The sequence below is a fragment of the Macaca fascicularis genome, chromosome 2, assembly GCF_037993035.2.
Source record: "Macaca fascicularis isolate 582-1 chromosome 2, T2T-MFA8v1.1".
In the NCBI taxonomy this organism is placed as follows: domain Eukaryota; kingdom Metazoa; phylum Chordata; class Mammalia; order Primates; family Cercopithecidae; genus Macaca; species Macaca fascicularis.
In genome coordinates, this window is record NC_088376.1 from 3,614,859 (window position 1) to 3,628,857 (window position 13,999).

At 48.5% G+C, this 13,999-nt stretch overlaps 1 long non-coding RNA gene across 1 annotated transcript; it reads left to right on the top strand.

The window, feature by feature from the left end:
- Positions 1 to 10,942: 10,942 nt before the first annotated feature.
- LOC123571929 (uncharacterized) lies at positions 10,943 to 13,512 on the top strand. The gene is made up of 2 exons (XR_006696279.1): positions 10,943 to 11,481; positions 13,301 to 13,512. It is a non-coding gene; the product is annotated as an uncharacterized lncRNA (long non-coding RNA).
- The last annotated feature ends 487 nt before the right edge of the window (positions 13,513 to 13,999 follow it).

Genomic DNA, 13,999 nt, shown 5'->3' on the forward strand with positions numbered 1-13,999 from the left:
TGATTCTATAATTCTATGTATTGTAAAGAACTTAACAAAATCAAATTACTGCCATCCTAGTCAAATTATAGTGACCTGCCTTTTAGCTTCCCCGAGGGAATGGACTTAAAACTGCTGTGCACTCAGAATAGATGATGTGGTTCCCGCACTCTCATTCCAGGTCAGTTCTCCTAAGTATGAGAGTAATTATGAGGGAGCAGATGCACCACGTGCTGACCGGCGAGTTAGCTCAGCACTCATCTCTCTAGAGTAGGCGTGATGGGCCAGCTAAAAACAGTGTCATTTTGACACACACTCTTTTTGTTTGCTGATGACTTTTTAAATTTTTTGTTACTAAGCTCAGCATTGTCCTTGTTGACTCTGGGTTTTGTTCTCTTTAGAGAATTTTATTCAGTTCTTATGTCTTAGAAGTAGCTCCCTAAAGGAGGTAGCAAGAGGGAGAGGAGATGTCCTGTATGATTCTGGCTCCAAAGGCACCACAGATCTCTGACTGATGGCAGGACTGGTACCCACCCCCAGAACCCAACTGAGTCGTGGCTACTCCACATGTCCTGGAATAAAACACAGGAAATAAAGGCTGTTCCAACAGCATGAGGTTTGCATCTTGTTGGGACGGAGCTATGGAAACCCCAGCCTGGCTCAAAAGGTAACCTTTTCAACAAGGCTCATCATAAAATTCACAACCATTGAACATCGCGCAGTTCTATTCTAGTTTTAGTGACTCCCCTCAACCACTTCCATCACCATAACCGTCTCTTTGATGACCAGCAGCAGATGCATTGTCAGGAGAAATGGGAGGCATCAGACGTGACCATGACCTCCAGTCCCAATAAGGATATGTTTGTCCTGGAGTCTCCTTCTACCTTCTAGTTACCTTGTCGCATCTTGTGACATAAATTATCTGCCCAACGCCCTGAAATATTCCCTTATGGAACAGGGCTTTACCACTCTGTGGCATAACAAACTTTGCTCAAGTCCTTCCCAAAGTTCAGCATCAGTAAATTAGGAGAATATCAACAATACGTGAGTCCAACATGTCACAGGGAGATAGAAGAAAGATGTTCTAAGATCAAAGGCATTATCACCCTGTTTAGTTCATAATAAACTCAAGTTGATAAATGGCTTAGTGATGTCTAATGATCAAGAACAGAAGGGCAGAAATACTCCACTCACAGTCAGACACGGTGGCTCACGCCTATAATCCCAGCACTTTTGGAGGCCGAGGAGGGTGGATCACAAGGTCAGGAGTTCAAGACCAGACTGGCCAAGATGGTGAAACCCCGTCTCTACTGAAAATACAAAAATTAGCTGGGCTTGGTGGCGGGCGCCTGTAATCCCAGCTACTGGGGAGACTGGGGCAGGGAATTGCTTGAACCCCGGAAGCAGAGGTTGCAGTGAGCTGAGATGGCCCCACTGCATTCCAGCCTGGGCGACAGGGCGAGACTGCATCTCAAAACAAACAAACAAACAAACATTTCTCATTAAAATGAGAGACTATTGATACCATCCTTGGCTGTTTCTGAATAGATATTAAATAGCTCTGATACAGGATCCATAAATCTATAGCATTCTTTAGCCAGAATAGAATGAGAACCTTTAGCAAGATGGAAAGACAAAAAGGTGGCACCAGAATCCTAGCCTGATTTTTAGCAACTGAAATTTAGCCCTTAAAGAGTTTAGACTCACTGTAAGTTTCTCCACTTAAACTCACCATGACATTTCTAAAATATCATGATTTTAATGAGGAATAGTTACTTGCATCTACCAAACAGGTACGGTGGTAGATGGAGGGTAAATAGTGTTGATGTGAATTACTGTAGAAAGTAGCCTCTGGGAAATGTGGGATACGCATAAACCCTTCTGCCACAAACACCTGGATAAAATGTAACAAAAATTACTGTAAACAGTAGCCAAGCATGCAAGCAAGAAAAGAAAATTACCAGACACCAGAAACAAAGAGGGAAGAAACAGCTACAGTGGAGAGTGAATGAGTTGCTGCTGCTTACTCTTGGGGTAACTGTGGGGAGAGACTGATGGTGGCAAGGGGGTGGTGGTCATGATGTCATCAGTTTCAGCAACCTAAGGCCTTGGGCTTTCATGCTCACACAAGGTCAGGAAATGAGATTTGGAGAAGGAACGGAGCTAGAAGGAAACTTCGGCTGACAACTGGCATTCTTGGATGGCCACACCCTCAGGGAAAGTAGAGATTCGGGAAAAGCCTGTCCACTGGCACAGCAAGATAACAAAAAGCATGTCTGTCTCTGCTTGGGTCCAGAGTGGAAATTTCTCCCCCAAGAAATAAAAACTCAGGGCTTGTGTTTCATATAGATTTACATGTGAATTTATACTATCCAGAAGTCCAGGAAACTCCCAAGCCAAAGCCCTTAATATACAGCCAGGCAGGGTGGTGTGGATGCTGGGCAGGAGGACCCCTTGAGCCCAGGAGTTCGAGTTCAGCTTGGGCAACATTGCAAGACCCCACCCCTTAAAAATGGGGTCCTAGGCTGCTTATACTTTTGATTTGCCTAGAGAAATACAGCAACACTTTAGAGGAACTATTCTGTAATCTAGGATGAAAGGGTTTTGCAGAATACACAAGCTACATTAAAGATGAGAAAAATATCCACCAAGCACAAGAGTCTGATGACATAATTAACAGAAGGACTAAAGTTCTAGGAACTTGGGATAATAGCCAGATAAAGAAAGTGAGTGTGTCTAAAATTAATAAAGAACTTGCACATGTAAAAAAACAACCTATGTACAAGATTTCTGCAGTATTACATGTTAAATGAATAAGTTTTATAGTATGCAAATTATATCTCATAAAGCTGTTACTTAAAATGGTCTGAAAATTAATGACTAAGCCTACAATCCAAGAAGCCAGAAAATTACAAAAGAGTAAACTTAAAGAAAATAGAAGGAAGAAAACATAAAGATAAGAGCATAAATAATGAAATAGAGAAACATGAGTGTGATCTCTGCAAAAATTAATAAAATAGACACATCTATGGCCAGACTGTTAAAGAAAACATGAGAGAAGGCTCAAATAACCCAAATCAGGAGTGAAAAAGGAGCCATCAGTAGGGATGCTGCAGATATTACAAAGATAATAAGAAGGTATTATGAACAAATATGCCAATAAATTAGACTATTTAAAAGAAATAGGTAAATCCACTCCCCAGTTCTATTTGTTATCTGAGAGGTGATGGGCCTCCCAGGCTTTTTTACATGGATCAGTTTAATTTACAGAGAGGAGGATGCTGAGGGGATGGAAATGGAATTAACTTGGGCGTGGGAAGGCAGGGAAGAGCAGTGGTCCCTGGGGCAGGCCTGGGTAGGGCACCATGGAGAGAGGTAATTGGCACTGAGGGGACACCAAGAGGGCTCTGGAGCCTGGGAGGGAGCCTCAAGAGGGAGAGTGGAGGTCTCCAGTGGCCACTTTCCAGGGTCACAGCATGGCTTCAGCAGGACCTTCCCATCTCTTGGTCAGTGAGGCCACGTCCTCCTTTTCCGCCCTGGGCTGTCATCTTTTTCTGCCACCATCTGCCCTGCAGTCTTATGAGGCTCCTTCTCTAGTTTTTTGGTTTTTTGTCTTTTGGTTTTCAGGGTCTCACTCTGTCACCCAGGCTGGAGTGCCATGGCAAGCTCACAGCTCACTGCAGCCTCAACCTCCTGGGCTCAAGCAATCCTCCCACCTCAGCCTCCTGAGTTCCTGGGACTACAAGCGCGTACCACCACTCCTGGTTAATTGTTGTATTTTTTGTCAAGATGGGGTTTTGCAAGAGATGTGGAATAGGGCATGTTTGGTGATTTTGCAGTTCCTCCACAAATCCAAGGCACAGAGCAAGAGCTGAGGTGGTGGGTCCACACCGTGTTTTGTGGAATCCCAGGGTTCTAAGATTCTTGGCGGCCTCTGAGAGGTGAAATTCAGGAGCTTGGCTGCAGGGCTCAGGCCTCCTGCCTCGGTGGCATCCTGTGAAACTCTGCCCACACCTGTTTTATATCCTTGTGAGAGTTCATTTGCAAGACTCAAGTCTAAGCAATTTCCTGAATCCTTCACCATCTAAGTTGCAGTCAGAAAGCAGGCATCAGGTGGTCATTGATTGTTGATGTCTGGATTCCCTGCTGAGGCTCAGGGCCAAGGGGGGTCTGCTATGAGCTGAAATGAGGGTTTCATCTCTCCACTGTGGGTCGTGCAGCTCGGGATTGGCCTGTGTTTGGTCCGTGATTGCTGCACACCCCGGAGGCTTTCAGGGCACTTCATAGATGCCTAAGATGCTGATTAATCTTCCCAACACCTCTTGAAGAGCCTCAGAATAATGTGAGCCAATCTTCGACGTGGCTGTAGGCAGAGGCTTCCGGTTTGGCTGGGTGTCTGCTATGTCTTCAACCCTGTGCTGGGTTTATGATAAGAAAGACAGTGGGAATAGGAAGTAGGGCAGGGGTGGAACTTGAACACAAAGGAAGGAAAAGCCAAGCTAGTAAGGTCCACCTGATCGGAGAACATGGCTGAATAATTAGAAAAGAACCAATGGTATTTTTGGAGGGGAATTATAGAAAGAAAAGGAGCTGTGTGGCCAGGGCTGTGTAAGAGTTGCCAGATGGAAGACGAATAGAATCGAATCATGTGGCTTCCGGAAGTAGAACCATGAGCCATGAGTGGAAGCTCCAGGGAGACATACTTGGGTAGTGTTGTGAAGATGCTCTGAACTGGAAGACCAAGATGGAATGACCTGAGATGAAATGACCTCCCTGCTGAGGCCGTGAGTGCCCCATCTTGACAGGCGTTCAGAGTTTGCACAATTCTTCTTGGCAACATTGAGGAGAGAATGTGTGATGGACGAGTGGGGTGGCGAGGTGAGTTGTGTGATCTCCACAGTGCCTTCAAGCCCTTCTGACTTCCAGTTAGGAGCTACATTTTAAGGTGCAGAGTCAGCTACTGTAAAAGTTTAGAGAAAGAAGCCAGCACGGTCCAGGCTGGTCAAAGGGGTCTTCCTTAGGCCCTTGTAGTCAACCTGGAGACACCAAGTACAACAGCCATGCTCCTGGCATCCCCTCCTGGAGCATTGGTGAGGAAATTATGGTACAGAAAACCGCACTGTTCTCTCAGTGAGTCTGGGTGTGAGATACCATCAGGAGACGAGACAGCACCGAGGTCTGGTGTAACCAGGCACAGGATTGCAATAATTGGAGCCATCACATGGGCCTACTTAGCTTGACTTGTACCTTTTAAGCAGCCCCTGAGTGAAAAGCACATTTATGAAATGTCCCATTCATTTCCTGCCCGAGATCCTATCTTAATCCTGGGCTGTTGCCTCTTGGAGAATTAGCTGTTTCTCAGAAAACATTCCCCCCTCCTAAAGATGCTGAGGCTTTAGGAGGCTCCACTTGGCAAAGCAAACTCTGCGATTGTGTGTTTTCCATGTATTTTCTTAAGTATACTTTCTTCTTTGCTTGTTGAAACATCTGGTGTAAAACATAGGACCAATTTGCTGTTGCATCATTTCCTAGCATAGATTTGGGCTGATCTGAGAGAACACACTTAGAAACTCTGAAAATGATCTGAGTCACTGTGAATGCTGCAGCCAGCCATTGTGGAAAGCCGCTGGATTTCGATATTGCAGATGTAAAGCTGTTTAGCCTGCTATGGCTGGGTGTGCCAGCTGAGAAAGGCTGCAAACGTCCAGGGAGGACAGAGACAGGGGACCGGGTGATGCCATGGGTTTTTGTAAGGCAACCCTGCAGGTCACCACTCATGCTCACCAGCCTCCCAGAATGGTGAGTGGTATATAGCACTGTTTTCAGATATCTCTCTTATAATGATAGGAGGAAAAATAAAACCCACGATCATTATCAAAGGGTCAGCTAAATTGTCCCTGGCTTGGGCCTATGGAAATTTCTCACTGTATACATCTGTGAAGAACGGAAATTCCCAGCGTTGAGAAGAGAAACAAGGCATGGACGTAGATTTGATGTATAATCCCACAAGCCCCTGAGTTTTGGTGGCATGAGAGGTGGCTGGCATGACCATGTGCTTAGATTGGGTTGACCGCACCGGCGGGGGAAGACAGATACCTCTCCCCTCCTATGGCTGTCCTGAGGCATGGCACAGGCTGGGAAGGGGCCTGGATTGTGGAGCTGGGGCAGCCAACCCTGGGGACTGCCTAGGATGCCATGTATGAAACGGGGTGGGGTGGAGGGAAGATGAGTATCTCTGAAATTACAATGTAATTGATGAGAAGATAGGACTGAATTGTTCAGCCTTTCCCCAAGACAGTATCTCCAAGAAAACTGAGGTCAATCTTACTTTTCTGGCTGCCCAATTCTGCCCTGATCTCCTTTGATCCTGAAGCTCTTCCTTGGCTCCATCTCTACCTCCTCAGAACCCCATTAGACTTCGGCTGCCCCCTCCTCCATCCTCTCCCACTGCCCATCTTGTGGTAAAGACAAGTGTCTGGTCCTGCCCAGACTGCAAGCTGCTTGAGGGCGGAGACAGATTGCCTTACACACCTTCATGTTGCCCCAAGTAAGTCCAGGTGTGAGGGTGCGTGCTGAATGTTTGAGCTCTGGAGTAGGGCCTGTGCTGGCTCCATCTGTGTGTTGTTGCACATAGCAGGGCCTCAGTGAGTGTTTGCTAAAGAAAGGACTCACAATCAGGAGGGCAGGGTCTGGTGACCCTCTGGGATGGCCATTTGAGAATGCCCCTATCCCCTTGCATGTAGAGAGGAGACTGCCTTTTTCAGCCTGTGAAGCGGGTGACTCACCTTCTCCAGGTCATTCTCTATGCTGTGGGGAGTCTGGCTCTCGTGTGGTGCCCTGCACCAATGCCCTTGCTTACTCTCCTAGGCTGATGAGGAGAGGCTCATGCCAGGGCTCCTGATGGCTAGATGGAGGCCACGTAGTGTTTGCCTCCCTCTGGAACAGAAGTAGTGACCTAGGAGAACCAGCCAAGCATAAGGACGATGAGGAGTCTAGAGGAAGTACCGGTGGCCATGGCCAGCGGCTGCCCGCTGTGCCCCAGGGTGGAGACAAAGGCACCTATCCAGAAGGGCTGGTTCTGGGACCTGGGGGCAGGGAGCAGGCAGCCGGGCTGGGCCACCTACTGCAGATTCTCCCAGGATATTGTTTCTCCCTCCTGTCCTTGGCCACCCTGTGGGTCACTGTCACCCAGCATTTCCCTGTTCCAACCTGCTGGGTACCCTTCCGGCCCCCCATGCCTTCTCTCTCCCCTCAGCTGCCCAAAGGGTCTCAGCTCATCTGAGAGTAAGTCACAAAGCTGCACTTTCTCACTACTGGACCCCTTCTGCCTGACTCTACACTGAATTAAAGTCCCTAAAACTACATTTAGCACCTCCAAAAAGCCTTTCTACCGATTGAGGAAATGTTCTCAGATATACAACTGTAGGTGGCCCCGGGAAAGAAAGGAGCTGGTAAAGGCATAGGTTTTACAATTTGTATTGAATATCCATAAGTTCAGTAAAGTGTGCAGATCCTAAGTGTACACCTTGATGAACCCTTACATGTGTGTACGCCCATGGAGCCACCGCCCAGTCAAGACTTAGAACATTTCCAGCACCGTAGAAAGCTCCTCCCAGTCAATAACCACCCCTCACCAAAGGGAACCACTGTCTTGACTCTGTGTGCGCCATCTATTAGTCGGCTTGTCCCTGACCTTCCTGTAAATAGACTCATCCTGTAACAGCCATGAAACTGCGGCGCAGATTCCCTGCCGTGGGGAGCAGAACGGATGGAAGGCTCAGTCAGGAGTCACCCCCAGTTCCCACTGAGGCCCCCTTCCTGAGGGTGCCCCCAGCCAGTGCCTGAGCACAGGGGGTTGTAATGAGCCTATTTTTGCAAGACAAGGACTCCCCCAACAGGGGAGTTTGGCTCCAAGACCCCCTATGGGGGCCCTGAGTCGCTTCCTCCCGCTCTGCCATCTGGCCCACTCTCCTCTACAGGTCAGACCTGCCTTGTGGCCAAGGGCTCTCCTCACTGTCTCTGGCTCTTTCCTTTCTCCTTCACAGGCATTTTCCCAAGACGTCTGTTGCACATCTGAACCCATCTTGGTGTCTACCTCTTTGAGCACCTGAACTAACACACAAAAACTGTGTCCAGGTGCCTGGTGTCTTTCGTGCGTATCTGTCAGTGAGGTCCACACAAGTCACTGCATGGAGCAGGAAGATACTGCCTTGGATGTGGCTGGGGTCCTCCTCCACGAGGTGGGAGACCTTACGACTTCTAGAAGCTTCATATGTCCTCAAGACCCACATGTCACCAGGGCAGGAGCCCCTGACAGCATCCCTGCCGAGCTGTCATCTGGACTCAGCTTGAATGTCTTCAGGGAGGGGCAGCTGTCTCCTCTGTTCATCCATCGGAAGGCAGTGGAGTAGAAAACTCTTCTTTATCTGGGTCAGTGCACACGACGCCTGACTGCCTCCTCCAGTGATGCGACTGACACAAACCATTCATTCCTCTGTTCCTTCTTTGAGGGAGTGTTACCTGTGGCCTGCCGTGCGAGCCCTCACTTCAGACAGGGCGGGGAAGAACAGACCCGTGGTTGATGTAGGCCCAGCCCTGTGCCTTTTCTCTATGCAGGGGTGGCTGGGCAGAGGTGAGTGCAGACTTGGAGGTGCGGAGGTAATGAGAGAGGAAGAGGAGCACCTCCATGAAGCCTTCTACAGCTGCAGGCTGAGTCCCCTCACTTTCTCCTTGCAGATAAAACATGCTCCTTGCTCTAGAGGGAGAAACAAGTTTTGTGCTCTCCTGCCTCATGGGCCTTGGTTGAAGTCTCAGCTCTAATTCCTAGAGGTTGTGTGATCTTGAGTACAACACTCACCCTCTAGGTCTCAGTTTCCTCCTATTTCAAACCGGAAAATAATTCCCTACCTCTGAGACCTCTTTGAGGATTATATAATTTGATGCTTATGAAACGTGCTTTGTGGATGACACCTGGGCAGCAGCCCAACTCAGCTATGAGGTGGTGGTTCTAGGTGTGAGTTTAGGGGTGTATGTGTGTAGGAGGTTATATTATGGCCCCTAAAAAGATGTATGCATCTCCCAACTCCTGGAACCTGTCAGTGGGAACTTACTTGGAAAAGCGTCTTTAAAGATGTAATTAAATTAAGAATCTCAAAATGAGATCATGCTGGACTATCCAGGTGGGCTGTAAATTCCATAAAGTGTCCTTATAAAAAGCAGAGGAGGAGAAGATGCAGAGAGGAGAAGACAGCCTACATGAAGACAGAGGCAGCTGTGCAGCCACAAGCCAAGGAATGCTAACAGCCATCAGAAATGGGAAGTGGCAAGGAAAATTGTCCCTAGAGCTTTCAGAGGGAGCACAGCCCTGCAGACACTTTCACTGCAGACCTCTCCCTCCAAGGGAGGAGACCACCACTCATATTGTCTTATGCCCAGTTTCTGCCTTCAAAGAAAGAAGAGGTAAAAACTAAAAGGCAGAAATGAAATCCATAGGCAGACAGCTCGGCGCTACGTCCTGGGCCTGGTCAAAGATCGACCCCTGACCTAACCGGTTATGTTATCTATAGATTCCAGACATTGTATGGAAAAGCATTGTGAAAATCCCGTCCTGTTCTGTTCTGTTCTGATTACCGGTGCCTGCAGCCCCCAGTCACGTACCCCCTGCTTGCTCAATCGATCGTGACCCTCTCACGCGGACTGCCTTAGAGTTGTAAGCCCTTAAAAGGGACAGGAATTGCTCACTCGGGGAGCTTGGCTTTTGGAGACGTGAGTCTTGCCGAAGCTCCTGGCAGAATAAAGTCCTTCCTTCTTTAATTCAGTGTCTGAGGGGTTTTATCTGCGGCTTGTCCTACTACACCCCCAGAAATGTGAGAGGATATGTCTGTTGTAAGCCACTTACTTTACAGTCATTTGTTACAGTAGCCATAGGAAATGGATATAGTATATTACATGCCTTCTTTATTAGAATTTGATGGAAAAGACTACTTGTAATCTTTAGTCCATTTCTGCTCTATACTTCCAAGCTTATTGAACCCATTTACATACGGTCACTAAGAAAAATAAGATGCTTAATTTTTTTTTTTTTTTTTTTTTTTTTTTTTTTTTTTTTGCACATTACAGGTGAGGCATCTGAAGCTCAGAGTTAATGAAATTAAGTCTGCATAGCGAGCTGGCATCAGAACAGCGAGCTGGTGTCAGGAATGCCCTGGCCTGGTACCTCCCACTACAGTGCTCAGTCTTCAGCCCCTGTAGCCCTTCTCTACGTCCTCTGCTGTGTCCCACTCTGTGCCAGCATCCCACCCTGTGCCAGCATCCCACCCTGGGCCAGCATCCCACCCTGTGCCAGCATCCCACCCTGGGCCAGCATCCCACCCTGGGCCAGCATCCCACCCTGGGCAGGGCAAATGCTCCAGACACAGGACTGGCAGGGTGAGGTTCATCTTGGGCTCTGTCCAGACTCTCTCCTCTCCTGAGGCTATGGAGGACAGGTTCCCCGAAGTCCCTGGAAAAGAATGTCACGCACCAGCTTGGGGCAAGCACCACCTGACGCAGGTGAAACAATGAGCAGCAAGTGCAAAGGCTTCTGGAAGAGCTGGAATGCGTCCTGCAGGTGCGGGTTGTGTTTTGATTATCATGAGACAACAGGCAAACCAGAGTCTGCTCTGCCCTAGAAGAAAATGTGGCCTTCCTGAAGTTAGCCCTGCCACCTGCGAGAGGAGGTGCCCGTCCTCCCTGGGAAGGGGAAGAATCCACAGCCCAGGGCTGAGACCAGGATGGCTTCTTTTGTTAACACAGAATTTTTTTTTTAACCAAAATGAAAAGTGAACAAATCATCTCGTGTTCTAATTCAATAAGAAAAGCTTTTGTTTCTAAGAAGCAGATTTTCATGTTCTTGTCAGCTAAAAATGTCTTAGTGGAAATCAATTTCAGGAACCCGTTTCTCCAACTCTCCACCCACACCAGCACTTTCTCTGCAAGGACGGTGGAAAGAAACCACCTCGTCTTACCTGTGATATCCTCGTCTACAAGCTGAGCCCAGCCAGGCCGTCGCCAGGTGACCCCACGGGAGGGGTTTGGGGAAGAGCAGAAGGAGCTGTCAAAGCTCTTTCAGGTTCGGGGCTGATTGAGCCACAGCTGAAGTGGATGAGCAAATCTTAATCAAGCTGTCCTCCTTCCTGCCGAGCCCACGGGTGGAAAGACCCGCTCGCTTTTGATATTCATGTCTTCATAACCGGTAAGGCCACATTTTGGAAGCACAGAGAGTTGTAAAGTGAATGAAGCATTATGTAACATCTTGTATGTGTGAAGAACAAAAGAATAGGCTATGTGGAGGGTGACAGAAGTCTGAGTGTGGAGAGGGAGCCCATTCATGCCTGAAGGATCAAGAAAGTCTGCCTGCCCAGCCTTCCTCCTTCCTCCCTTTGAAAAATGTCTGATGAGCTTCGAGTGGGTTCCAGGCATTGTTCTTATTAAGTGCTGAGGACCTGGCTGTGAACACAACAGGTATGCGTTTCTCCTGTTGGGGCACACCACCTATGAAGTGAGACAGGCATTTAACAAATAATTTCCAGCTCTATGATAATGATGTGTTATGATTTGTTTTTCAAAAGTCAGTGACCATATATATCATATGTGTGATATGATGTGTATGTGTGTCTGTTTCTGGGGTCTCTCTTCTGCCCTAGTCGGTCTGAGGCTCTCCTCTCCTCTCACCAATACCTCACTGTCTGCTACAGACAGTCTTTTTAAATTTATGTTTTCTTTTTTGGACAGTGTCTCTCTCTGTTGCCGTGGCTGGAGTACAGTGGTGTGATCATGGTTCACTGGGCTCACTGCAGCCTCAGCCTCTCGGGCTCAAGTACTCCTTCCCCCTCAGTCTCCCACATAGCTAGCACTACAGGCGCATGCCAACACACCTGGCTAATTTTTGTATTTTTTGTAGAGACAGGGTTTCCTTATGCTGCTGATGCTGGTCTTCAACTCCTGGGCTCAAGCAATCCTCCCGCTTCAGCCTCTCAAAGTGCTGGGATTACAGGTGTGAGCCACTGTGCCTGGCCTGTAATGCTGGAATGATAGGTGTGAGCCACAGTGCCCGGCCTGTAGTGCTGGGATTACAGGTGTGAGCCACGGTGCCCGGCCTGTAGGAAGTCTTGAAAGCTGAGGGTCTTCATCCTCTGGCTTTGCTCTTCTTTTTTAAAATTTGCTTTGGCTATTCTGGTTCCTTTGTTTTCCTAAAGAAATTTAAGAGTCAGCTCTTTAGACTTAATGAACTGTGTAAGTCAAGTGTTATGCAGGAGAAGCCCATGGAGCTAAATATTTCTCATAAATGAAGTATTTGGCATCAGTGCAGAGCTGAATGTTAGACAGGCAAATGGGTGAATGAGGGATACGGTAAAAGTTAACTTCCTTTTTACTTTTTTAGTTGTTTGTTGTTGTTGTTGTTGTTTTCAAGGGACTCTGAGATTCTGTGATTCTTTCACAAATGATTTGTGGCTGATGGTTGGATGTGGGTCAGAACTATTTACAGCTACCCAAGCCATCCTTTGTGTATTTTTCACACTTTCTTGGTAACAGACATGTAAGTGAAGCTGGAGACACGATACTGGCCTGTAAAACAGAATGATGGGGAGAGTGGGGAAGACTCATGCTGCAGGGTAACAAGCTCAGAGACCCCAAGCTCATTGCCCAGGAGCCCAAGGCCCCACTCCAGGGCTGGAATGTTCCATCCAGGGATTTAGGGGACTCCAGTTATATCTGTCAGATTCAAAGATGAGAGAGAGTGAGGCAGCCCCAAATACGGCCAGACAGGGAGGCTGCCTTTTGCCTGGGAGACCTACTGGTCCTTGCCATGCTTGGGGCTGGCAGAAACCTGGCTGTGTTGTGATCAGCAGTGTTGCTCTGGGTCCGCCCCGCTCCCTGCTGGGAGTGCGTGGGTGGGCGGTCGGAGACAGGGCTGCCAGTCAGCGGTAGAGCCAGGCTTGGAGGTGGTGCTCATCACTCCCCCCAAATTCCGTGGACCAGAACGTAGTCACCCGGCCACACCTTATTACAAGGGGAGGCTGGAAAGCGTAGTCTCGCTGTCCACCCCAGGAGGAAGAGGCGGACACGGCAGATTCTTCTGCATTAGGGGCCCTCTTCCTCCCGGGAAAGATGGACCAGAACGCAGCCCGGGCTGGCGGAAAGGCCCCGGGAGGAGGCAGCGCTGGCGGTGGGCCGGAAGGATGGCAGGCTTCTCCTGAGATGGGGTGGGGGGGTGTTGTGTTCTGACGCACAGAAGTGTTCCACATATTTAAACTCTCCCCTGTCCCACTCCTCCTTCCAGCTGACTCAGGATGGAGCAGTGTAATTCGGGAGGACCGAGGAGAGTAACTCACCCCAAATACCTCCAGCTGCCCAGCGAGTGCCAAGTGAGCACAAATGCCCGGTCTTCTCACAAGGACTTTTGGTGGTCATTTTGTGAGTCAGGAAGGTGCTTTTATAGCCGGCAATTACATGTTCATCGAGGAAGCGTAATAAAAACCATTCCTCCCCTCATTTACCTAAACGTGATTTTCTGCAGTCCTTATGTAACTCTGGTATTTTTCAGTAACATTATTAAGGATAAACGAGCTCCAACTTCTCAACTGTCACACAAATTCTAATGGGAAAACTTCCTCTTGAGACAGGGAGAGTGGGGAGGGAAAGGGAACATTTTCTTGGAGATCACCGATGCTGGTGGGGTTCAGGGCACATTGTCTGGTTATTTGGAACGAATGCTGGCAGGTGCCTTCCGTGCTGGGCTCACTTCTCTGCACCTGCCCTCACAGCACTGCCCGGGAACTGTCTAGGAGAACGCATCCCCCGTGTGTGGCTGATGGCAGACCCGCCCACAGTCTGATGCCCAGAAGGCAGGGTCCCCAGAAAGGGACACACTGAGGGCATAGTTTAGAACTTCTCCTGCTGTGTCCTTTCCCCAGCTCTTCATTCTCCTAGGTGGCTGGGGTGGAGATTGAGATTCTTTTTTCAAGAATTTTAAATGGCA